Here is a 27430-nt window from a genome sequence, read left to right as displayed (position 1 = left end):
CAGACCTTTATTATACCAAGAACTATAGAACGCCAAGAGAAGCTTATACGGGGCAGTTGTGCAGCGATTCGGGATCGGTCAAGGAAAGCCAGCTGACAAACTTGGTTGCAACCCAGATTTTCCACTAACAAACACGACACAGAAGAGCTGAACAGGACCTTTATCAAATTGAAAAAAAACTGTTTAGGTTTTAAAGTTCTGCACTAATTTCTTAATAGATCGTTATAAAAGTCTGAACACCCTGCATAGACATAGATTCAAAAGAGGACATGCTGTATACAGAGTTCAATGTATAGCAGCATGCTCCTACATGCCCCCTAGTGGCAGCTAGAATGCAGGGCATTTGGTACTGTGTATCAGAAAACTGGTGATCCGACTGCTATAAATATATACAGTGCATTTAGAAATTAATCAGGAAACACTATTTAGATAAAAAAATTAAATAAAACTGCAACTCTTCTTTAGTTTTGAAGGAAAATACACAATCTCAAAGACGATCGGGGAAGCTGCTTCTTGTGGCACATTACCACTTCTGCTTTAGTCACACGGTCATAAACACACAGGAAGAGGAACAGCTCCGTAGACACAGCAGAAGTCACTTCATACCAAACGGAAGAGCTAATGAACAAGCCAAGCAATGCCCAAATTTGCAGGACCCATAAAAATAAATTCCTGGTGTTATATAAAGAACACAACTCAGGGGTTATCCTATAGAAAGTATTTTTGGCCTAGCCACAGCATAGATGATAATATCAGATGAGGGGTATCGGGGTGGGCTGGATCCCTGGGACCACTGAAGTGATCCAGAGAATAAGGGCTCCGTGAATCCATTCTCCGAAGGAAGCGGAAGCGCTCATGTCAGTGCACGGCTTCATTTACTTCTATGGGAATAATGGGGGAGTCTGGTCTGGGGTCTGTATATAATAGTGTGAAGTCCGGTCTAGAAACAGAAGATTGTCGGCAGAAAAAGTCTCCATGGTCCCTCTAGTCTGAACATATATTATTTCCTATTTATTCTCAGGATAGATGCGTCTTTATACCAGGTAGGTTTACATCCACTTACTGGAGATTTCCCGATGGGAGTTTGTTCCAAGCCTCAACTTCTCTTTCACGTAATAACATTTCCTGACGATCTGATCTTCCCCTCAGGTTCTGTATTAAAGGGGTTTTCTTGTTCCAGGAGGATACTGCATCAGAGGCGGACTGGGAACTTAAACTGGCCCCAGAAAAAAAAAAAAAAGTGGCCCCAATGTTGTAGGTGGGTCCAAACTGACAGAAGATGGGGCAACACTAGTAGGCAAGCCTGCAAAACCATAGTGCAACACAATCACAGCGTGGCACAAAATATTTCCACCTTTGCCGCAGTATTCAACTGCATCACTACAAGGCGGAGCCTGATCTGGGCTCTGTATTAAGGCGGAGCCTGATCTGGGCTCTGTATTAAGGCGGAGCCTGATCTGGGCTCTGTATTAAGGCGGAGCCTGATCTGGGCTCTGTATTAAGGCGGAGCCTGATCTGGGCTCTGTATTAAGGCGGAGCCTGATCTGGGCTCTGTATTAAGGCGGAGCCTGATCTGGGCTCTGTATTAAGGCGGAGCCTGATCTGGGCTCTGTATTAAGGCGGAGCCTGATCTGGGCTCTGTATTAAGGCGGAGCCTGATCTGGGCTCTGTATTAAGGCGGAGCCTGATCTGGGCTCTGTATTAAAGGTGGAAACTAAAATTTGGGCCTTTATTAGTTCAGGGCTCTGGGGGGGGGGGGTCTGTATTTATTTAGGAGGTCTGGGATCTGTATTTGTTTAGGGGCCCTCTGGGGGAGTCTAATACTTTAGGGGGTCTGGTGTGTATTCATTTTTGGTTGTGAGGGCACCATTTTAACGCAAATGTCATAGGTTGGGGTTGTTTTCTAGATAAATGAGGGAGGCATGCAGTCAAAAACCTTGCGCCCCCTTCAGAAACACTTCTCAGAAGTTGGCTATGAGCTACAGGTATATGAGGCAGAGCTATGCGTGCTCTAATACCCTCTTGCCTGAGCCGCCCTTGTTTACATTCATCGGCCATACTTCAGGGCTTGTCTTTGTTAGTGAATCACATGAAAAGCAATCATTGAAAAACCCGGCTCACGAGCTCCACAGACAGAGCAAACAAACAGCTTGTTCAGCGCTGACAGAAGACAGGAGTATAACCCTCAGCAGGCGGCGCATAGAGGCCGAGGAGCAATGTCAGATTTCTTGCTATTGACTTACTAGGGCTCTGCACATTAAATGGCGATATACAGAAGGGGGAATAATCCAAACAACTATGCTAAAGGTTGTCAGGAATAAAAGAGGTTGTCAATATGTACTGACAACTGGAAGGAGCCTCAAGGACACTGATACACCAACACTTGGAGGACTCAGCACTTGTAGGGTACTGAACACACAGAAGCGAGGTCTCCATGCGTTTGACCTCTGAAAACCTGAGGAATTCTAAGCAGTACACAATCTCATTGCTTAGCTTACGCTTTGTGACCTCTGCAGAGCTCAGGAGGATGCAGATAAGCTTTTAAAATCTATTGTGAATGGTGGCTCCTGCGTTATCGATATATAGGCGTTATCTGTCATGGTAATCCTGCCTGTGATGACAATGAGATGACTGCAGAAAAGGAAGGGTCAGCCTATTCGTAGGCTTAGTATGAAAACTGCAGGATGAGGATTTTTTTTATCATAGTAACAAGGAAGATTAAAAATAGTTCATTTTTTGATGACAGGTTCCATTTAACGGAACAACATTAGGATTTTGGTTAAGAAAAGAGAGAACAGTTGTTCTTCACATGGACGTTGTTTGTGCTTAGCGTGTTCTTCACATTTGACATAAATAGCGGGCACATTTTATGAATCCCATTCAAGATTCCTAGCGCTCCACGGAAAAGTTAATCATTAATGACATACCTTCAGGGAACGCCATCTCAGCCTCTGACATTACCAACTAAATAGATGTACTCTGGTAAGAGAAGCTCCTGCTGCTACCTTCAGCCCTACATCCCAAGATCCTACTACAGAATACAAATGACCTGCTTGTCCTAGAAAGCCCTACAACTCCTCAGTGTAGGCGGCGCTAGCATTTACGTGTCCCAGCACATGGACTGAAATACACCCGTGTACACAAACATGGAGAAACACATAAAGCAGGCAAGCCGAATGAATGCCAAAACACATCCTGCAAGTATAATATTCACATGAACTTCAGCTGTGGAGGCACATGGTTTGGCAGAACCCACTCTGAAGCTCTCTTGGGGAGTCTGGAGGAAGTGATCTCCTGAGGACCCCAGAAGACATTCCTGCATTTGGATTAAACATTGAGATGCACCCATCCACAAATAAGTGGTGCTGTTATGAATCAGGCCATCAGAGCTGCAGCCTGGACAACCCAAACCAACAGACGGGCAACCTCGCCACTGCAGAATCTGCATACTGGCCAACATGCTTCTTGGTAAATTTGGGGCACATGAGCCCCAGCCCCTTAACCTTTCCCCCAATATCCGAGCCAGGAACACCTACTTATGGGTTGGGTCTATATATGTTTCACCCATTTTCAGCCCAATGTTGCCAGGACTAGGAAGCCCTCTCAAGTGGTGGCAGCCAAACGTATTACTTAGCATGTAAAGGGTTTTTCACAGAATAGGGGCTAAAGATCTGATCACTGGGGGTGACTGACTGCTGGGAAAACAAAGGTCCTGGAGACCCTTGTAAAAATAGAGTGGTGGGATGCAGGTGTGACTACGGTTCCATTTACTACTATAGTTAGTAAAGTACAGAGCTCAGAACTATAGCAGTGCCACAGAAGAGAGAAGAGTGGTGATCATCATGTATGCACACCACTATTTCATTTTCATAGGAGGCTTCAGGATCTCCAGAATGATGGATCATCATGCATGCGCACCACCATTTCATTTTCATAAGGGGCTTCAGGATTTCCAGAATGATGGATCATCATGTATGTGCACCACTATTTCATTTTCATAGGAGGCTTCAGGATCTCCAGAATGATGGATCATCATGTATGTGCACCACCATTTCATTTTCATAAGGGGCTTCAGGATCTCCAGAATGATGGATCATCATGTATGTGCACCACCATTTCATTTTCATAGGGGGCTTCAGGAACTAAAAATGATAGGATGATAAAAAGGTGGACATCCACTTTAAGGCTTCAAGATGGTGAAGAATTCCAGAGAATGAGGAACTGCGTAAGAGCTTCCATATCTGCAATTATCCTGCCACAAGTAAAGTGACCACAAATGCTAAATTACCCAAATCTTTCTGACCGCCGCAAACCGTACACAGCCAAATTGAGAGAAATGACTCAGTATCCTACAGTCATCTGCATGAACAGTAGATGCTCTTCAGATGCTCCTTGTGTAAGGTGAAAGATGTGACTTTACCTCAGAGGACAGGCTGATATTCTGAGTTACGGAGCCACATCGAGGTCCTATATTTAGAAAGGACCAATTTAAAATAAATTCCACATCTGCTTCATATGTCTAAAATTTCCAGCTTATTGACGCTAAGTTAGTGCAGACATCCAGGGTGACTTGATACACGGAGGGTCTATTGCCCGGTCTGCTGAACCGCTGCCAGGACAGATGACACGGTGGATATTTGGAGCATGGTTTTGCAGACATCTCCATGGTGGGCAATGATCTTTGCTTGTCCAACTAAAAATAGGGTGGTACACAAGGTAGCACTCCAAACAAAACATATACGATGGCTCATCTAGCCACCATCCAACACGTTCTATAGAAGAATTGCTTCATTTACCAGGATCCTTCTTGATAAAAGCACAAATACAATCCCAGTAAGGGTACATCCGGACGGATGGATAGGCTGTGGATTTATGTAAAGTAGGTCTGCAAGAGATCCACAGTTTTGTGTGTTGTTTTGGCCTAAAGAGGCGTGCAACTAGTGCAGTCACAAGGTACAACAGCTGGCACTAGTTCCAATAGCCCGAGTACCCAGGGCATGCATCCAAAATAACACAATCTGTGCTTTAGGAAGGCAGGTGCAAATAATACAATGAGGGCGAGAGGACAAGAGTGAAAAATGGCAATGATAGAAGTAATAGTCATGGTCACTGTAGCAGCCCGCGCTCTGGTACTCCCTGGGCTGTGCAGTGATGGGAGGGGCACACCTTACGTTGGGAGACTTCTGCCTGCTGGCAGGTGGGGTGTCCTTGGTGTCAGTGAGTTTTAGGGGTACAAGGCAGGGTGCCCTTGACATGCTGGGAAGGGGCAATAAAGGTTGGTTTTGGGGTAATAAGTCCACTGTACAATTTGGTCAGATGGCACAAGTAAGTAAAGTTTTTTCCAGTTTACACGCACAATTTTCCCAAAGCTGTATATGGGGATTTAGGCCGTACAATGATTACCTCTCTGAGTGTCTTTCCAGTTGCAAATCCACTCTAACAACAAGCCCTCAAGATGTAGTGAAGTCCACAGTCCATATACATGCGTTACCTTCACTAACGTTTTGTCTATGCACTGTCCCTTGAAATGGCCCTCAACCTTCTGTAAAGTTCAATGCTTGTTTCCCTCAGAGGCAGGCTTGTCTTAGAGCCACTTTAATAGCTGCTCTCAGTTCACAGGGCTGGTATACTCCTGCCCGTTTCTTCTCCTTGCAACTCTACACACCGAAAACAGATCCTTACCATTCAGCTACATTTCACAGACTCCCCACTGTTACCAGATCAGAAGGGTGGGACCAGCCCACACCTAGCAACTGAATCAGAGGCCCTACAAATTAACCCTTTTTCTTCATATACACCTCTTGGGATAGCAGAATGGTGTTTTTACATAAAACTTCTTTACAATGGGAAACCCCTCCCCTGCCCCCCCCCCCCCCAAAAAAAACATAAAAAAGCACAGCAAATAAAAAATAGCAAAAGTACCCTAAAATAACACATGCAGTTATTTTGTCATTATACCATATACTTGCAGTCTATATCTGAAGGTTGGTTTTAGTAAAATGCAGTCAGACATGGAGTCGATGTATGTAGGTCTATCCCTTGCCCCAGCCCTGACTAAAGCCTGTAATACACTGCCCGATTTTGCAGCAGATAATCACTAATGAGCGTTCACATGAATGCTCGTTAATGATCACCTGGCGGTGAAATACGATTGCCCGATTAACGAGCATCAGGCAACCCAAATTTAAAAAAAATCGTTTGCAGGCGGCAAACCACTATACAGCATGGGGACGAGCGATAGCATAGCGATTGTTCCTCCCCATGCTGTGGAGGAGATCGCTGCATGTAATAGAAGCGATCTCCTCCGCTAGCGAGCAGGCGATTGCCGGGAGGGAACATTTCCTTCCCAATAATCGTCTGCCACATCGGGCTGTGTGATACAGGCTTAACACCTGCCAAGATCCCTGATAAAACCGCAATACATCATGGGCAAGTGCCGAGCATGTAAAGTGCAATAATGGAGACAAAAAGCTTGCAATCTAAGAGGCGTGAATGGCAGACTGATGTCATTAGCACAAATTCCACCGGCATTCCCATGCCAACTACCTCGCCTCATGTCCCCCCGCAGGATTTTACGGACATGCCTTAAATGTTGATGGCCTGAAGTCTGGATAAAGCTAGAGACAAACACAGGGAGACACGACAGCCATTCCTAGTAAACAGGATCTTGGCATCGTTTCCTCCAGGCTCCCACCCCTCTGGGGTAACAATACCCACTTCTCATTCCCAAATCTGCTTTTAAAGATGCAACGTATCAGAACACTCTGAAAACCCAGCGTCTGAACGTGCGGCCTTCTGTTACTTCCCCTGCTGGTCTGGTGCCATCAGGAGATCCAATCTGCATACATCTTCCCATGAAGCATGGCCTGAAAGATATGGCCAGATTCTGAGCTACGATCGGCAACGGACGATAAAACGAGCTAAATCGGCGCTTGTGTAAAAGTCCTGTTTCACAACCCGATGGAAAGTGCATCGGGGTGATCATTCATCCCCCATTCTTTTGCATTATGTTGGCAGCACATTTCCCTAGGGGCGATGACCTGCCAAACAGCGAGTAGAAGACTTGCACATTGCTGGATCTAAGGGCTCATGCTGACGACCGTGCCGTTTTTTTGCGGTCCGCAAATTGCAAATCCGCAAAAAACGGACGCCACCAGTGTGCCTTCCGCAATTTGCGGAACGGAAGAGGAGTCCCATTATAGAGAGGCCTATTCTTGTCCACAAAACGGACAAGAATAGGACATGTCTCATAATTTTTGCAGGGTCACGGAACGGAGCAACGGATGCGGACAGCACACCGAGTGCTCCCCACATCTTCTGGGGACCCATTGAAATGAATGGTTCCGTATACGGAACTAAAATACGGTCCATATACGGAACGCAAAAAAACGTTTGTGTGCATGAGCCCTAAAGCAGAGATCAGCAACCTCTAGCACTCTAGCAACTCCCAGCATGCTCTATTCACTTCGATGGCAGGTCTGAGAACAGCTAAGCAATTGTGCATGCTGGGAGTCGTAGTTTCACAACAGCTGGAGTGCCGAAAGTGGCTGATCCCTGAGATAAGGCAATATTCCCCTACCTGTGGTTGTCAAACTACAAATCCCATCATGTCCTGACAGTCCTGAGGTTATCAGAGCATGACGGGAGTTGTAGTTTTGCACTGGCTGGAGAGGTACAGGTTTTAGATCACATCTCATCCAGCTAACCAGTACCCTGCTCTGATCCTGTGAGGGGCAAGAACCCCCAAAACAGCTGTTGAAACACACTCACTGTTGTGTCACTACATCAAATGGCATTTATCATGTAGAGGAAGTTAATACAAGCCACTGACTAATGTATTGTGATTGTCCATATTGCCTCCTTTGCTGGCTGGATTCATTTTCCCCTCACATTATACACTGCTTGTTTCCATGGTTACGACCACCCTGCAATCCAGCAGTCGCGGTCGTGCTTGCACACTATAGAAAAAAGCACTAGCCTATGTGTGCTCCCACGGTCCTGGCTACCAGAGAGGCCGACACTTTTTCCTATAGTGTGCAAGCACGACCACTGCTAATGGATTGCAGGGTGGTCGTAACCATGGAAACGAGCAGTGTATAACGTGATGGAAAAATGAATCCAGCCGGCAAAGGAGGCAATATGGACAATCACAATACATTAGTAAGGGCCTTGTAGTAACTTTCTCTACATGATAAATGCAATTTGCTGAAGTGTGACAACCCCTTTAAGGGTACCCGCATATGGAGACGATTTCTATGCAGGGAAAACGCGTAAAAAACGTGTATAAATCTGCACTATTTATCGTGGTTTTGATGTTTTTTATGCAGTTTTTGTTGCAGATTTTCTGCTTATGGTAACAACTCCTTTTAACCGTGTGGGGAAAACCACAACTCCAATGGTGGAAAATCTGCAGCGCCATCTACGCCATGAGAAACTCTAGTTTCTCTGAGTATAGCTCCCCAATCCGACACTAGGGCTGCAGCTATCGATTATTTTAGTAATCAAGTATTCTATCAATTAATCCAATGATTACTCTAACAAGAAAAAAAACTAATTAAAAGAACGTTTTACTTTATAAAAACTCATCAGCTCCCCCCCAGTGCCATCAGTCCTCTGCACCATCAGCTCCCCCCAGTGCCATCAGTCCTCTGCACCATCAGCTCCCCCCCAGTGCCATCAGTCCTCTGCGCCATCAGTCCTCTGCGCCATCAGTCCTCTGCGCCATCAGTCCTCTGCGCCATCAGTCCTCTGCGCCATCAGTCCTCTGCGCCATCAGTCCTCTGCGCCATCAGTCCTCTGCGCCATCAGTCCTCTGCGCCATCAGTCCTCTGCGCCATCAGTCCTCTGCGCCATCAGTCCTCTGCGCCATCAGTCCTCTGCGCCATCAGTCCTCTGCGCCATCAGTCCTCTGCGCCATCAGTCCTCTGCGCCATCAGTCCTCTGCGCCATCAGTCCTCTGCGCCATCAGTCCTCTGCGCCATCAGTCCTCTGCGCCATCAGTCCTCTGCGCCATCAGCTCCCCCCCAGTGCCATCAGTCCTCTGCTCCATCAGTCCTCTGCACCATCAGCTCCCTCCCAGTGCCATCAGTCCTCTGCGCCATCAGCTCCCCCCAGTGCCATCAGTCCTCTGCGCCATCAGCTCCCCCCAGTGCCATCAGTCCTCTGCGCCATCAGCTCCCCCCAGTGCCATCAGTCCTCTGCGCCATCAGTCCTCTGCGCCATCAGTCCTCTGCGCCATCAGTCCTCTGCGCCATCAGTCCTCTGCGCCATCAGTCCTCTGCGCCATCAGTCCTCTGCGCCATCAGTCCTCTGCGCCATCAGCTCCCCCCCAGTGCCATCAGTCCTCTGCACCATCAGTCCTCTGCGCCATCAGCTCCCTCCCAGTGCCATCAGTCCTCTGCGCCATCAGCTCCCCCCAGTGCCATCAGTCCTCTGCGCCATCAGCTCCCCCCAGTGCCATCAGTCCTCTGCACCATCAGCTCCCCCCAGTGCCATCAGTCCTCTGCACCATCAGCTCCCCCCAGTGCCATCAGTCCTCTGCGCCATCAGCTCCCCCCAGTGCCATCAGTCCTCTGCGCCATCAGTCCTCTGCGCCATCAGTCCTCTGCGCCATCAGTCCTCTGCGCCATCAGTCCTCTGCGCCATCAGTCCTCTGCGCCATCAGTCCTCTGCGCCATCAGTCCTCTGCGCCATCAGTCCTCTGCGCCATCAGTCCTCTGCGCCATCAGTCCTCTGCACCATTAGCTCCCCCCAGTGCCATCAGTCCTCTGCACCATCAGTCCTCTGCGCCATCAGCTCCCCCCCAGTGCCATCAGTCCTCTGCACCATCAGTCCTCTGCGCCATCAGCTCCCCCCCAGTGCCATCAGTCCTCTGCACCATCAGCTCCCCCCAGTGCCATCAGTCCTCTGCGCCATCAACTCCCCCCAGTGCCATCAGTCCTCTGCACCATCAGTCCTCTGCGCCATCAGCTCCCCCCCAGTGCCATCAGTCCTCTGCACCATCAGCTCCCCCCAGTGCCATCAGTCCTCTGCGCCATCAGCTCCCCCCAGAGCCATTAGTCCTCTGCGCCATCAGCTCCCCCCCAGTGCCATCAGTCCTCTGCGCCATCAGCTCCCCCCCCGTGCCATCAGTCCTCTGCGCCATCAGCTCCCCCCCAGTGCCATCAGTCCTCTGCGCCATCAGCTCCCCCCCAGTGCCATCAGTCCTCTGCACCATCAGTCCTCTGCGCCATCAGCTCCCCCCCAGTGCCATCAGTCCTCTGCACCATCAGCTCCCCCCCAGTGCCATCAGTCCTCTGCACCATCAGCTCCCCCCCAGTGCCATCAGTCCTCTGCACCATCAGCTCCCCCCCAGTGCCATCAGTCCTCTGCACCATCAGCTCCCCCCCAGTGCCATCAGTCCTCTGCACCATCAGCTCCCCCCCAGTGCCATCAGTCCTCTGCACCATCAGCTCCCCCCCAGTGCCATCAGTCCTCTGCACCATCAGCTCCCCCCCAGTGCCATCAGTCCTCTGCGCCATCAGCTCCCCCCCAGTGCCATCAGTCCTCTGCACTATCAGCTCCCCCCCAGTGCCATCAGTCCTCTGCACCATCAGCTCCCCCCAGTGCCATCAGTCCTCTGCGCCATCAACTCCCCCCAGTGCCATCAGTCCTCTGCACCATCAGTCCTCTGCGCCATCAGCTCCCCCCCAGTGCCATCAGTCCTCTGCACTATCAGCTCCCCCCCAGTGCCATCAGTCCTCTGCACCATCAGCTCCCCCCAGTGCCATCAGTCCTCTGCGCCATCAACTCCCCCCAGTGCCATCAGTCCTCTGCACCATCAGTCCTCTGCGCCATCAGCTCCCCCCCAGTGCCATCAGTCCTCTGCACTATCAGCTCCCCCCCAGTGCCATCAGTCCTCTGCACCATCAGCTCCCCCCCAGTGCCATCAGTCCTCTGCACCATCAGCTCCCCCCAGTGCCATCAGTCCTCTGCGCCATCAGCTCCCCCCAGTGCCATCAGTCCTCTGCACCATCAGTCCTCTGTGCCATCAGCTCCCCCCCAGTGCCATCAGTCCTCTGCACCATCAGCTCCCCCCAGTGCCATCAGTCCTCTGCACCATCAGCTCCCCCCCAGTGCCATCAGTCCTCTGCACGATCAGCTCCCCCCAGTGCCATCAGTAGTCTGCACCATCACCCCTATGCCATCAATCCTCCCCACCCCATGCCATCAGTCCCCAGCACCAGTTTATTACTTACCTCTCCTGTAGGGGCGCCGCAGACACGTCACAGCTCGTCCGTCCTCTTCTCCGCGCGCTGCACTGTTGCCCTGTCGTCACACAGCATCAGGTTATAGCGCACGCATTCATCCTGACTAGAGATGAGCGAATTTCATATTTTGACTCCACTGCATAACGGAAACGGGACGGATCCGTTTTTCAGCCCATACACTTCTATTATGACGGAATGCCTCTAAGGGCATTCCGTTATGCAATTGCGTTATAGTCTGTGGTAAAAAAATCCATAGCGCAATTCACCTTTTACTAACAAACAAAGTGTGAACGAATTTCCTAAGTAGAAATTCGCTCATCTCTAGTCCTGACGATGTTTTAGGATCCAGTGCAGCGCGGTGCCGGCCGGCGACCACGCAGCGCGAGTAATAGCAAGCGCTTCACTCACGCTCCATGGTCACATGACACAAACGAATCAAACTAATTTTTCGCATCTAGGATTTTTTTGTGTCGAGTTACTCGATTTAATCGAGTAATCGTTGCAGCCCTATCCGACACCTAACACCCCCACCGATCAGCAGCGCCTGAAACTCTACAGTATATGGAGCTGAAGGCAGACAGCGCCATACACTGTGTAGTGGCCATATCTGGGTACTGCAGCTCAGCTCCTATTCAAGTGAAAGGGAACTGAATTGTAGTATGCCGGTGCCAGAACTACACAATGTATGGATCTGGTTTTGGAGATCCGTGTTTTGCAGACTGTAAAGCAGATACGGTCGTGTGCATGAGGCCTAAAGGTTATGGCCAACCGTGGATTTTCTGTAGCGTTCCTGCCGAAATCTTGCAGCAGCAGAAGGATTTTGCTGCGGAATTCACTGCAGAACAGCTGCTGGTTCATCCTCTACTTTGCAAACCGTGAAACCCTTGGCAGAAATCTTCAGTGCAGATTGATCTGCTAAGGATTTGGGGTCTGCACCGCAGGACACATTAAGTATGGATTTAGTTGCTGAAACTTTCCACAGTGTGTGGAGGATATCGGTTACAATCTCATCGGCAGATTGTTTGGACACATTTCCACCATGGAAAACCTGCAGCATATACGGCACATGTGGATGTAGACTAAGTGTTTTTGTTTTTTAATACATCAGACATTTATGGCATAACCACCCCTGGGACCTCCACGTATGAGGAGAACTGCGGTCCCCTGACCAGGTACAGACTGGACGGACAGTGGACGACCCACAGCGGATTTCTCCATTCAAGTTGACGGGAGTTATGGAAACAGTATGTTTAAGGGACCCCCCTTTTCTAAATAGGTGGGTGTCTCAGAGGTGGCTGCAGCTATCGATTATTTTAGTAATCAAGTACCGTTTAATCCAATGATTAATAGAGCACTCTAATCAGAAAAAAACTAATTAAAAGAATGTTTTCCTTTATAAAAACTCATCAGCCTCCCATGCCATCATCAGACCCTGCTGCCATCAGTTCTCAGCGCCATCAGCTCTCCCCCAGTGCCATCAGCTCTCCCCCAGTGCCATCAGCTCTCCCCCAGTGCCATCAGCTCTCCCCCAGTGCCATCAGCTCTCCCCCAGTGCCATCAGCTCTCCCATGCTCTCATTCCCCAGCGCCAGTGAAATGAAATACTTACCTTTCCTGTAGGGGCGCCGTCAACACTCGGCAGTTGCATCGTCTTCTTCGCGCGCTGCACTGTCCTCCTGACGTACGCGCTTACGTGCACTGCATCCTGACCATGTGTGAACGTCAGGAGGGCAGCGCAGCGCACCACGGTGCTGGCCAGCGGGAGACCACGGAGCGGTGAGTAATAGAAAGCGCTTCCCTCTGTGGTCACATGGTACAAACGAATCCTCGATGCAAAAAATTATTTATTAATTTTTTATGTCGTGTTAGGCTACTTTCACACCAGCGTTTCTGGGTCCGCCTGTGAGATCCGTTTCAAGGCTCTCACAACCGGCCCCAAACAGATCAGTTTAGCCCCAATGCATTCAGAATGGATGCGGATCCGCTCAGAATGCATCAGTTTGCCTCCGTTCTGCCTCCATTCCGCCCTGGAGGCGGACACCAAAACACTGCTTGCAGCATTTTGGTGTCCGCCTGGCCGTGCGGAGCCAAACGGATCCGTCCTGACTTACAATGTAAGTCAATGGGGACGGATCCGTTTGACGTTGACACAATATGGTGCAATTGTAAACGGATCCGTCCCCCATTGACTTTCAATGTAAAGTCAGGACGGATCCGTTTGACTTACACTTAGACTTAGATTTTTTTTTACGAAGTTATGCAGACGGATGCGTTCTGAACGGATACCAGCGTTTGCATTTATAGGTGCGGATCCGTCTGTGCAGATACCAGACGGATCCGCACCTAACGCCGGTGTGAAAGTAGCCTTACTCCATTGATTCGAGTAATCACTTCAGCCCTAGTTACAAGAGAATCAAACATGGCGCATCCAACATCAGAGGTTCAGAAAGTAAAGAAACAGTAAAGGTTTCCTACGAGAAACGTAACATCGCTAACAATGCTTGCTGGTTAAATTCCATTGCAAATTTTATTTTTTGCAATTGCAGACACGTGACATGCATGCACACATACCCAAAAAAATATATATCAAGTTTGCTGTGGAATTTTGATCTTTCCGCAAACTTTGCATTCAATATTCCACCATAGAGCCCCAGTATAAAGGGGTCCTCTAGTTGCTTTGATGTGGATTCACTGCTAAATCTGCAGCAAAACCAGTAGCAGAGTGACCTTGTGTAGATTTCGATGCAGATTTGAAGGCCATTTATCATCTAAGCCTGCGGCCCTCCAGCGGTTGTAAAACTACAACTCCCACCATGCCCTTCTGTAGGCTGATAGTAGTGTTGAGCGAACTTGTGTTTTAAGTTCGGCGTCTAAAGTTCGGGTCATCGAAGAATCGCGCTATGGATTCTAAATTCCGTTACGGTCCGTGGTAGTGGAATCCATAACGCGATTCTTCGATATCCCGAACTTTAGACGCCGAACTTAAAACACAAGTTCGCTCAACACAAGCCGATAGCTGTGCTGTCCGGGAATGATGGGAGTTGTAGTTTTGCAACAGCTGGAGGGCTGCAGGTTGAGCATGCCTGGTCTAAGCCAACTAGAGCCACCGGCTTTTATCCAAGCCCCAGGGTCCTTAGGGATCCAAAGGGTCCCCCGCACCCAGACCTGGTGTCTTAATGACCCATTCATGAGCTGCTATATTGTGTATTGCATTACAAAAAAAAGGCAAAAAATGCAATGTTACAAGCAGCAGAGAAATCTACAAATTCTATACAGATGAGCTTAGGAGCTGGATATCCCCAGGGCAATCCATACAAATAACACCGAGGACCAGGGACGCTCACGGTGAAGGGTTAAACATGGGCCCGTCCCTGCTAATCGGCGCTGCTGGGAGAAAGTAGTAAAATGTAGATTTGCTAGAACTTACATAGTCTTGGAGAAGGATAAGATAAATAGAGCGGATATCAGGATCATGTACAGCTCCAGATCATCAGTTGTCAGAGCACCCAAAATACACCCGGGGAGCCCTTCCCACCAGCGAGAGGCGCCACCTCTCCCCGCACAGCCAATGGCGTCCCAGGCCTGGAAAACAACTCTCACTTTGAAGGAAAATATACACATGACAAGACTCAGAAGAGACCTCCTCCGGACCCTCCCCACCCTCGGGAGGTAAAGACAGCGAGGTCCGAGAGATGCCAACACCGGTGACAGGTCACAATGCAGACTGTGCTGCTCAACCACGTCAGCCATACACAGAAGGAATACCCCCATCAGCAGCTGCCACTGGCTCCTTACACTCGCGATTTGTGCGGATCCGTCTTGAACACCGTTGAAAGTCAATGGAGGACAGATCCGTTTTCTATTATGGCAGATTGTGTCAGAGAAAACGGATCCGTCCCCATTGACTGTGTGCCAGGACGGATCCGTTTGGCTCCGCTTCGTCAGGCGGACAGGCAGCGTTTTGGTGTCCGCCTCCAGAGCGGAATGGAGACCGATCGGAGGCAAACGGATGCAGCGGATCCTTTTCCATTCAGAACGCATTAGGGCAAAACTGATCCGTTTTGGACCGCGTGTGAGGGCCCTGAACGGATCTCACAAAGGGAAAGCCAAAACGCCAGTGTGAAAGTAGCCTAAGATGTAGATAGATATATATGAGGATAGATGGATAGATAGATAATAGATAGATAGATAGATATGAGATAGATAGATAGATAGATAATGTAGATAATAGATAGATAGATAGATATTAGACAGACACTGTACATAGATAGATATGAGGAGAGATGATAGATAGATATGAGGAGAGATAGATAGATATTAGACAGATACTGTACATAGATAGATATGAGGAGAGATGATAGATATTAGATATATAGATAGACACTATACAACTCACAATGTATCACATCACCCACCAGCCTTGCCTGTAAACATGTCCCCTATTCTATATGCTGCACATGAAATGAAGGCAGAGCAGCCATTACTTACGGCGGATGATCAGTGTGCAGTGAAGTGATCCAGTAAGGACGACCCCCGGCAGCCCCCCTATCCCTCCAGGGGGGCCCCACACCGGGTACTCGGCGGCAGCAGTGGGGGGCACTAGGGGGGATCCGGCCGGCCGGCGGGCACCGCGCTGACTACACGTCTCTGGCCTGCATGGTAACGGAGGCTCCTCCAGTCCGCGGTGTCACAGTGAGCGCGCTGCGGGGCTAGGAGACGTGGGTGCTGGGCGGCGGTGTGTCTGCACCCATGCTGGAAGTGACTGAGCAGTAGTGGGGAGGAGGCTGGGGTGATCCGGGCGGCCTATCAGCGGCCGCACACATCAGGCGCTCCTCCAGAGCTGTCATCCTCAGCCCCGGGTCCTGGAGACTGGTCACTGAATGGTTAACTGCACCCCCACCCCCAGTGCCACTTATCTGTGTGACCATTGTCCACCACGGCTGCCATTCAGGAGTCTAGAAAAGCTGGGGCCACAGGAACCACCAGGCAGTGGCAGGGCTAGTCTAGAGCTGTGGTTTTTGTGGCCAACGATAAAGTCTCGCGTGGCTTTCGCCCTGCGACCAAAAATGCAACAGTTCTCGATTTTTTTCGCGATTGTCGCGTCGTACTGAGACGCCGATCATCAGATGGGACGGCGCACAATTTTCATGCCTTTAGGCCGGGCTCACATCACCGCTTTGTTTTCCGTTCTTCTGATCCGTCAGAAGAACAGAAAGAAAAAAACAAAAGACAATCCTGTATTTTCAGCTTCCGTTTCGCTCATTTTGCATCCGTTTTTGTCATTTCCGTCAGAGATCCGTATAACCGAATCTCTGACCGAACTGAGAAAAATGGAAGCGGAAAATACAGGATTGTTTTTTTTGTTATTCTGACGGATCAGAAGAACGGAAAACAAAACAGGATCCGGTTTTTTTTTTCTCTGATGTGACCCCAGCTTTGGAGAGCGGTGTGGGGACAATACATTGGTACAAAGAATGCCATTAAAAACACACCACACACCGACACGTTTTTTTCAAGCAGGGTATAAAAAAATTAAAAAAATATGGGAAAAAACGCCAGACCCAGAGCATGCTGGGATATTCTGAGAGTGCTGACCCAAAACTGCACCTCAAGGGGGGGAAAAATACAAAAAATGCCTGTTTGTCCTGCCTTTAAAGGCAATATCTGGGTGATCACCTATCCTCAGGGTAGGTCATTATTATCACATTGGTGCCGGTCCACGTCCTGGCACCCCCACCCTGATTAGCTGTTACAGGGAACCGCTGAGATCACTGGTGAGCGCTGTGGGTCTCTGGACAGCAAACACATGCGGGCTGCCATCTTTAGTAAGGTAGACTCACCCGTCCGGCGATGCACAGGTAAGCCCTTGCCTGTGCCGGTCTGAAATCTAATGCAGTCACTGGGAGCAGGCAGTTCCGAGAACAGCCCGATGAAGGGCCCCGGCGGCTTTCCAAGGACAGCGCCGTACATCGTATAGTGGTTTTGTTCGGTATTGCAGCTCAGCCCCATTGACTTTAATGGGGCTGAGCTACAACTAGGCCATGTGACCGGTGGAGGTGACGTCACATGGGCTAAGAAGAAGCCGGAGCTCTGTGAACAGCTAATTGGTGGGACCCCCACAGATCTGATATAGATGACCTTATGGAGAGGGTCCAGAGGAGGGCAACTAAAGTAATAACTGGAATGGGGCAACTACAGTACCCTGGAAGATTATCAAAATTAGGGTTTTCACTTTAGAAAAAAGACGACTGAGGGGAGATCTAATTACTATGTATAAATATATCAGGGGTCAGTACAGAGATCTCTCCCATCATCTATTTATCCCCAGGACTGTGACTGTGACGAGGGGACATCCTCTGCGTCTGGAGGAAAGAAGGTTTGTACACAAACATAGAAGAGGATTCTTTACGGTAAGAGCAGTGAGACTATGGAACTCTCTGCCTGAGGAGGTGGTGATGGTGAGTACAATAAAGGAATTCAAGAGGGGCCTGGATGTATTTCTGGAGCTTAATAATATTACAGGCTATAGCTACTAGAGAGGGGTCGTTGATCCAGGGAGTTATTCTGATGCCTGATTGGAGTCGGGAAGGAATTTTTTTTCCCCCTAAAGTGGGGAAAATTGGCTTCTACCTCACAGGGTTTTTTGCCTTCCTCTGGATCAACTTGCAGGATGACAGGCTAAGGGCTCTTGCACACAAACGTATTTTCTTTCCGTGTCCGTTCCGTTTTTTTTACGGACCGTATGCGGAACCATTCATTTCAGTGGGTCCACAAAAAAAAGGAAGTTATTCTGTGTGCATTCCATTTCCATATTTCCATCCCGTAAAAAAATAGAACATGTCCTATTATTGTCCATATTACGGACAAGGATAGGACTCTTCTATTAGGGGCCAGCTGTTCTGTTCCGCAAAATACGGAATGCACACGGACGTCATCCGTGTTTTTTGCCTGATCCGGCAATCCGGACGCAAACGGATGGCATTTGTCAGACGGATCCAGATGCGGATCCGTCTGACAAAGGCATTGAAATACCGGATCCGTCTCTCTGGTGTCATCCGGAAAAACTGATCTGGTATTTTTTTTTTTCCACAGATTTAAAGGTCTGCGCAAGCGCGGACCGGAAGAACGGATCAGTTTTGCCGTAACACTTGAGGCCGGATCCAGCATTTAATGCATTTCAATGGAAATTAATGCCGGATCCGGCAAGTGTTCGGTATTTTTGGCCGGAGAGAAAACTGCAGCATGCTGCGGTATTTTCTCCGGCCAAAAAACGTAAGAGGGACTGAACTGATGCATCCTGAACAGATTGCTCTCCATTCAGAATGCATTAGGATAAAACTGAAGCGTTCTTTTGCCCCGAGGACGGAACTCTATGCCGGAAAATAAAAACGCTAGTGTGAAAGTACCCTAAGGCCCCATTCACATATCCGTGTCTGTTTGACGCCCATGGATCATGTTTCATCCATGAAGATGTCTGTGAAGAATCCATGTTTGATCCATGTGTCCGATTTTTGCCCTTCATGTGTCGTCTGTATTCCACGGACACTGCTTGGCTGAAAATGAATTTCCAGAGCCTCATCTATCAATGTTCCGGGGAAACCTTGGACAGAACACAGATGCCATCCGTACTGCGTCAGTGGGTTTTTACACAGGCCCATAGACTTCAATGGGCATGTTCGGTCGGCATCACGGACCAAAGTGGCGCATGTCTCCCTGATTTTTCCACGGACCCGCAGTCACTGGATAACCACTGCTGGTTGTACAAACACATGGTACGTGTGCTGTCCACAGAGAACGCGTATTGCACGTACCCGTGATTGACTGAAGTGTGAATGAGGCCTAATGCACCTTTTCGTATGCAGAGCAAGAGACTTATCATTGATGTAAGGAACTTGAAAAGCTTGATGAAAACCCCCATGGCGGCTATAATGGCGGCCATCTTGGTTGTCACTCAAGTTTCCCAGAAACAGATGTAACTAATGAATCAAATTACTAAATACTGGACAAAACGGGGCACTGATGGGAATTTTATCCGATAACTGCGCCAATCCATGGATATAAACGCTCTGTGCAACTTTTCATGATGTGTTTAAAGGGAACCTGTCATCTGGTTTGGGGCCACTACCAGCAGCTGGGATTTAGGGTCCCCACCCTGCCCATAACAAACCCGTCCATCCCTGCAAAAGCTAGTGAAGAGTCTCGGACTCCTCTCTAGAGGCTCATTCAGACAGCCGTATGCTGTCCGCAAAAATACTGAATGCTATCCGTTTTTTTGCAGATCCACAAAAAAACGTATCCGAAAAAAAATGGATAGCATTCAGTATTTGTGCGGACCCATAGACTTCAATGGGGCCATGTCCTGATTTTCACGGACAAGTATAGGACATGTTTCATTTGTTTTGCTGAACCGTGGAATAGAAAAGGGGCCCCATAGAAGTGAATGGGTCAGCATCTACACCGCAAAAAAAAAACGTATCCGCATTTTTGCGGATAGCATACGGCCGTCTGAATGAGCCCTTATGGTATCGGGCACATGCTCACTGCAGTGATGAAGCCGAGGACTGTACATGTGGCTGATGTTCAGTGCAATGAGGTGTATCGTCCTGGGTGCAGTGCGCATGCGCCCAGTGCTGCCGGATAAGAGTCCAGGACTCTTCCCGAGGTAAGTTTGAATTTCATTTGCTATCCTTTGTGGGGATAGATGGGTTCGTCAGGGGCAGGATCAGGACATTAAACCGCAGCTGCATGACGGCATGTTAGTGGTCTAGTGGCTGCAAACCAGGAGACAGGTGCCCTTTAAAGGGGCTTTGCAGTGAGATTTTTTTTTAAGAATATGGGCCTGAAGGAGTTAAAAAAAAAATCATATTCCACCACCACCGATCCCCCTAGCCCTGCTGTCTCAACACTGCTCCAGTCCTCACTGCTCTTCACGTAGGATTGATGGACGAGATCAGGGCCGCATCCGGTTTTTCTGGCGGACGCACAATTTGCGGACGCAAAAAACAAATGTCGTGTGCATGAGGCCTTATACTGGTGTCTTCTTATGCAGCACAAGGGTCTTTGGGCCCCCTCAGCCTCCTGGGCCCGGTAGCGACTGCTACCTCTGCATCCCCTATAGCTACACCCCTAGGTTACAGTAATGATTCATTTTTAACCCCTTGGGACCCATCTTAAAAAAAAAAAAAAGAATCCCTGGAAAACCCCTTTAGGGTCCATTCACACGTCCACAAAGGGGTCCGCATCCGTTCCGCAATTTTGCGGAACGGGTGCAGACCCATTCATTTTTAATGGGGCCGGAATGTGCAGTCGGCATCCGCATTTGCGGATCCGCACTTCCGCATCCGTGCCTCCGTTTCCGCAAAAAAATAGAACATGTCCTATTCTTGTCCGCAATTGCGGACAAGATTAGGCATTTTCTATTATAGTGCCGGCCATATGCGGTCCGCAAATTGCGGAATGCACATTGCCAGTGTCCGTGCTTTGCGGATCCGCAAAACACTTACGGACGTGTGAATGGACCCTAAAGCACAAGCCCAGCAAAAGCTTCTCCATGATGTCAGTGAGGATTCCTTGGCAAGATTAAGTCATCCATGAGTTGCAGTGACCCCTATGTTTCCATATGGGTGGAAAAGGTTGCAGAAGAGCAGCAAGAACCTCAAAAATTAAGGTTGCTCCAAAGTAACTAAATGTCACAATTTTACCACGATTCATGGGCGTTTGAATAGCGAATATGAATACCATATAACAGCGAGTAATGGGTATACAAAAAGCGACTATGAGAACTCTCCTACTAATTTATATCTTTATTCGTGTTCATAGAGGCAGTGTCTTAGGGTACTTTCACACTAGCATTATTCTTTTCCGGCATTGAGTTCCGTCCTAGGGGCTCTATACCGGGAAAAAACGGATCAGTTTTATCCTAATGCATTCTAAATGGAGAGAATTCCATTCAGTGTGCATCAGGATGTCTTCAATTCAGTCCCTCTTACGTTTTTTGGCCGGAGCATGCTGCAGTTTTCCCTCCGGCCAAAAATCCTGAACACTTGCCGGAAGTGTTTCCATTGAAGTGTATTAATGCCGCAAGTGTTCCGGCAAAACAGATCCGGTTTTGCGGTCTGCACATGCGGAGACCTTTAAAAAAAAACTTTTAAAATGAGAAAAAAATAAATACCGGATGCGTTTTTCCGGATGACAACTGGAAAGACAGATCCAGTATTGCAATGCATTTGTGAGACGGATCCGTCTCCGTCTCACAAATGCATCCGTTTGCGTCCGGATTGCCGGATCTGCCTGCCGGAATCCTATGCCGCAAGTGTGAAAGTACCCTTAGCTGTTAGTACTGGTACAGTAAAGATATTCAGCCACAGGGTGCACTCTGACTAAACATTCTACAGTTTTCAAACTAGCACCTATGTCACGTCTGTATGTGAGCAACAAGAGCATACACAGAGAATTAGCTACTGACCGGACCCAAACTAGGGAGGATAAAGGGTGACCCCTGTCAGACCCTAAAAGCTGTCCCTATGCTGCTAAGCACATGTCCAGATCCAAATGGTGGATCGAGACATGCCCGCGTACCTAAGGCTGATGACCACTGTGACCCCTACAATAGTAGAAGGGACACGGCCACCGGTGCCCTGCTCAGAATATGGACGGAACCGGGGTCGCCTCGGATTCAGTCAGCAAACAAACAGAAACACACAATGTCTGCACACTTAACTGAAGGAGCTGCAGCAGCAGTGAAAACAGATCCAAAGTCAGCAGACACTATCCAAAGTACTTGCGTCAGCAGAACTCAGGTCCATAGGAAGATATCACACAAGTGAAGATACTCAAGCGAGAGATACAGCTCAAATGAAAAGTATAATCCACACCCTACAAAGGAGGAGGGGTGATTTAAAGGCAGAGAAATCAAACACAGGAGGAACAGCTGGGAGGAAGGAAACAGAAAGTAAAGACCTCAACACAGGGGCGGAGAAACAGAGCAGAGGGAACTCCTCCAAGCTCTAGTAGTGACATCATCACAGGGGTGGAGAAACAGAGCTGTGAGAACGTCTCAAAGCTCTGGTAGTGACAACCTAGATCTGAATACTTTTCTAATTGCATGGAATTAAAAATTTAGCATAGCCTCTGAGTTATTCAATAACATGTATCTGTATAGCGCCACCCCTGAGCTGTGATAGGGAGAGCTGAGACACGCCCCCTGAACTTCACCAGAAAAGACACTCCCCTTGAGCTGTCAGCTTGATATAAATCTAGTAGAGCAATAAATCCGGAGATCTCTGGATCCATGTGAGGTACAGGGCTGGTTCTAGCTTTGTTAGAGAGAGATTGTCATGTAGTATATGATGGCCGATTTAAGGTTTTTTACATTAGTCATAGGATAACATCTTTAGAGCCTCTTTTACACATGCGAGTTTCGCATCCGGATGCAATGCGTGTAGTGAATGCATAACATCTGGACTGAATTCTGACCCTTTCATTTCAATGGGTTTGTGCACATTTTTCACGCATCTTCTCTGCGTTCAGGAAGAATCGCAGCGTGTTCTGTGTTCTGCTTTTTCCACACAGCTCTGGCTCCATAGAAGTGAATGGGGCTTGCGTGAAAAACGGAAGGCATCAGGATGCAATGCATTTTTCACTGACGGTTGATAGGAGATATAGATAGTTATTCTTCAGTTTTTATTCACGAGCGCGAGAAACGTACACAATCCGGACGGGAAAAAACGGAAACACAACGCAATCGCAGAAAAAACTGAATGGAGTTGCGTGCAAAACCATGAGTTTTTCCCTGCACAGATCCTGACACAATCCGTGTCGCTCGTGTGAAAGAGATCTAAATGTCACAAGTATTTATTCATGGTATAAGGGCTCATGCACATGACCGTATGTATCTTAGGGTCCAAAAAACACGGATCTGCAAAAAAGCGGATGACGTCCGTGTGACATCCGTATGGCAACCGTTTTTTTGGCGGATCCATTGTAACAATGCCCATCTTTGTCTGCAAAACGGACAAGAATAGGACACGTTCTATATTTTTTGTGGAACGGACATACAGAAATGGAATACAGACGGAGTCATTTCCGTTTTTTACAGACCCATTGAAGTGAATGGGATGCGGAAACAAAAATACGTTTGTGTGCATGAGCCCTAAGGCTTTGGCCACCCCTAGCGTAAATACTACAGATTTTCCACAATGTAAGGGCTCGTTCACACGAACATTTTTTGCATCCCGTATACGTGCCGTTTTTTTAGTTCCGTATACGGAACCATTCATTTCAATGGTTCCGCAAAAAAAAACGGAATGTACTCCATATGCAATCCGTTTCCCTGTTCCGTTCAAGAACATGTCCTATTAAAAAAAAAAAAACTGAACACATACGGAATGTACTCCGTATGTCTTCGGTATCCGTTCCGTTTTTGCGGAACCATCTATTGAAAATGTTATGCCCAGCCCAATTTTTTCTATGTAATTACTGTATACTGTATATGCCATACGGAACAACAGAACGGAAAAACGGAATGGAGCCAGAAACACTACTGAAACAACGGACCGCAAAACACTTAAAAAGCTATACGGTCGTGTGAACAAGCCCTAATTGTGTGCACAGCAGTTACAGTGGCAGCGAAGAGGATGAGTTCTTCTTTTTTTTTTTAAACCTGACCCTCACGCTGCAGTGTCCACACAGAACTTTTTACATTTTAAATCCGCATTATGCCCATTTGCATTGCTGATATCTGCTGCAGATTTCACCTTTGGCAGGGCATAAGGTGAAATCTGCAGGAAAATCCAAAGCATTTCCGCACAGAAATATGCAGGGCACCACCAATGTCGATGACCATATAAGAATATATCATTGTGTCTGAATGCTCGGTAGAGAGCAGGTACATGTGGCTGGGAGGCCCCTGCAGCGCTGGCTGAGTTCTGCACCGCCCTGTACTTTGCTGCCAGCGCAGAAGCTGGGAATAAAGGAGACCTTTCTACACAAGGACGAATCCTGTCTTTTGATGACATCAGTATTTTCCTAGAGAGTGAGCAGCATCTGGAGTCAGTAAAATGCAGGGTGGCGGGAATGTGATCTGATGAAAGTATCCAGCCTCACTGACGAGAGCATGGAGAGACAGGGTCAGGGTTGCCAACCAGAATTTTTTTTTTTAAGGGCAACTTATCCCAAAATCACAGAGAAGCCAACATTTTTTACGGAAAAATTGGAAAACCATCATGAATGATAAAGACTAGAAGTAATACAGTTGTGTTCAAAATTATTCAACCCCCAATGCTGTAAAGGGTTTTAGGGAATTTAGTGTACATTTGCAATTGTGTTCAGAATGAAATCTTACAAGGACTTTTTAAAGAACCAAATGCAACCAAAATGACATCAATTGTTTTTGTAATACAGTATTAAATGTTTTTTTTTTGTGATTTCTTAATTGACACAATTATTCAACCCCTTAAAGACTACCACTCTTAAGAACAGAGGTTCATTCAAGTGTTTTCGATCAGGTATTGAAAACACCTGTGGATGTCAAGGAGCAGCAATCAAGCATAATAAGCACCAATCAGGCAGATGTAAAAGGACTGTGATACTCAGCTCCTTCTAGACATTTACTGGTGTGTTTACAAACATGGTGAAGTCAAGAGAATGGTCCAGGAAGACAAGAGAAGAGGTGATTTCTCTTCACAGGAAGGGCAATGGCTATAAGAAGATTGCAAAGATGTTAAACATACCAAGAGACACCATAGGAAGCATCATTCGCAATTTCAAGGCAAAGGGCACTGTTGAAACGCTACCTGGTCGTGGCAGAAAGAAGATGCTGACTTCGACTGCTGTGCGCTACCTGAAGCGCAAATTGGAGAAAAGTCCCCGTGTGACTGCTGAGGAACTGAAAAAAGATTTGTCAGATGTGGGTACTGAAGTTTCAGCTCAGACAATAAGGCGCACACTGCGCAATGAAGGCCTCCATGCCAGAACTCCCAGGCGCACCCCCTTGCTGTCTCCAAAGAATAAGAAGAGTCGACTGCAGTATGCCAAAAGTCATGTGGACAAACCACAAAAGTTTTGGGATAGTGTTCTGTGGACTGATGAAACAAAATTAGAACTGTTTGGGCCCATGGATCAACGCTATGTTTGGAGGAGGAAGAACAAGGCCTATGAAGAAAAGAACACCTTGCCTATTGTGAAGCATGGCGGGGGGGTCAATCATGCTTTGGGGCTGTTTTGCTTCTACAGGTACAGGGAAGCTTCAGCGTGTGCAAGGTACCATGAATTCTCTTCAGTACCAGGAGATATTGGATGAAAATGTGATGCAGTCCGTCACAAACCTGACGCTTGAGAGACGTTGGACCTTTCAACAGGACAATGATCCCAAGCATACCTCCAAGTCCACTAGAGCATGGTTGCAGATTAAAGGCTGGAACATTTTGAAGTGGCCATCGCAGTCACCAGACTTAAATCCGATTGAGAACCTCTGGTGGGACTTAAAGAAAGCAGTTGCAGCGCACAAGCCTAAGAATGTGACTGAACTGGAGGCTTTTGCCCATGAAGAATGGGCAAAGATACCCGTAGATCGCTACAAGACACTTGTGTCAAGCTATGCTTCACGTTTAAAAGCTGTTATAACTGGAAAAGGATGTTGTACTAAGTACTAAGATTGAATGTCACTTGGGGGTTGAATAAAACTGATAATGATGTGAGCACAGAAAAGACATTTGTGGTTACTTCATTATAAATGTTATGTTATATTTGTCTGACTTACAAGTGCCTCTTTGATTTAATTGTAAACAAGATGACTGAAATGATCAAAATCAATGTCAAACTGGCCAAAACACTCCATTTCAGTGGGGGTTGAATAATTTTGAACACAACTGTATATGACTATAGCTCAGTATACTTATAAGAACTCATTACCAGCATTTACTGTGAGCTGTAAAATGATGAGAATTACCACCAAAATCATCTAGTCAAGTACCTCAAAAAAATCACAAACACAGGAAAAAAGCCGCCTACTCTTATAGACTGTCCAGAAATTTCTGGACGGTTGGCAACCCAGGACTGGGTATGACCACACTGCCATACGGGCCGCAGCTGGCTCTTGTTAAACGAATGAGACCGCACTGTTTAGCGTGGGTTCGCACTTGCGTTATGGCATTCCGTTATAGGTTCCGTTTATAACGAAATTCCCAGATGGCATGCAAAACGGAAGCCTTTAAAAAGGCATAATAGAAGTCTATGGGCCGCATAACGGATCCGTCTGGTTTCCGTTATGCAGGACGGAAAACACACAGTCCTGTCGGCAGACGGATCCGTTATGCTTGCGGTGTAATTTACACGTGCTCAACCGTTCAAGTGAATGGATCAAGCACTTGTAATTGCACTGCACCGCCGAGACTTTTCGAGCCGAGGTGCAATGTAATCTTGAAAAGGAAGCAGCGCTCGGACTAGCCTTGCTTCCACTTCAAAGAGCTGACCAGTGGGGGTGCCGGGTGTCGGACTCCCACCAATCAGATACTGGTGACCTATCCCAAGGGTATAGAAAAATAGGAAACCCCTTTTATTGAGTTGTCCAAGTTAAATAAAAAAATCACTAAATGGCAGGGAAAGGGTTAAAATAATAATTGAAAAATACCAGTTTATACACCCTGCGCTCCAGCACTGCACCATTCCTGGTCTGGCTTTGTTTCCTTGGCTGTATACTGCACATTACATAGCTTTCGCAATGCTTGGCTATGCCATCAGTACTAGTGTTGCTGCTGCTGATCTGACCCTCTAAAACATTAGGAGCGAGGGCAGCCTAAGGGTCCATTCACACATCCGCAAAATGAGTCCGCATCCGTTCCGCAATTTTGCAGGACAGGTGCGGACCCATTCATTTTCAATGGGGCCGGAATGTGCTGCCCGCATCCGCATTTGCGGATCCGCACTTCGGTTCCGCAAAAAAATAGAACATGTCCTACTCTTGTCCGCAATTGCGGACAAGAAACAGCATTTTCTATGAGAGTGCCGGCGATGTGCGGTCTGCAAAATGCGGAATGCACATTGCCGGTGTCCGTGTTTTGCGGATCCGCAAAACATACGGATGTGTGAATGGACCCTAATAAGCATGTTGATATGATGGAGGAGGATGAGAAAAGGAAGATTGAACCACATACCATTTTTTGTGGTGGAAGGGGTGCATGGGAA

General features: G+C 47.8%; 1 protein-coding gene across 3 annotated transcripts in view; it reads right to left on the bottom strand.

Annotated features, from left to right (window-relative positions):
• Window positions 1-27430, bottom strand: part of LPIN1 (lipin 1) — a 209071-nt gene that overhangs the window by 77882 nt on the left and 103759 nt on the right. The window contains exon 1 of one of the 3 annotated variants that reach the window (XM_040427327.1): window positions 15737-16118. The exons of 1 other annotated variant lie outside the window; for it this stretch is intronic. The gene's annotated coding sequence lies outside the window, so the exon portion shown is untranslated. Of the gene's footprint in view, window positions 1-14675; window positions 14823-15736; window positions 16119-27430 lie in introns of those variants that run through there. One more of the 3 variants, XM_040427328.1, reaches the window with a different exon arrangement.

Source organism: Bufo bufo, chromosome 4 (assembly GCF_905171765.1).
Source record: "Bufo bufo chromosome 4, aBufBuf1.1, whole genome shotgun sequence".
NCBI lineage: Eukaryota > Metazoa > Chordata > Amphibia > Anura > Bufonidae > Bufo > Bufo bufo.
The sequence above is the reverse complement of the archived record's forward strand: the minus strand, read 5'-3'. Positions and strand labels throughout refer to the sequence as shown.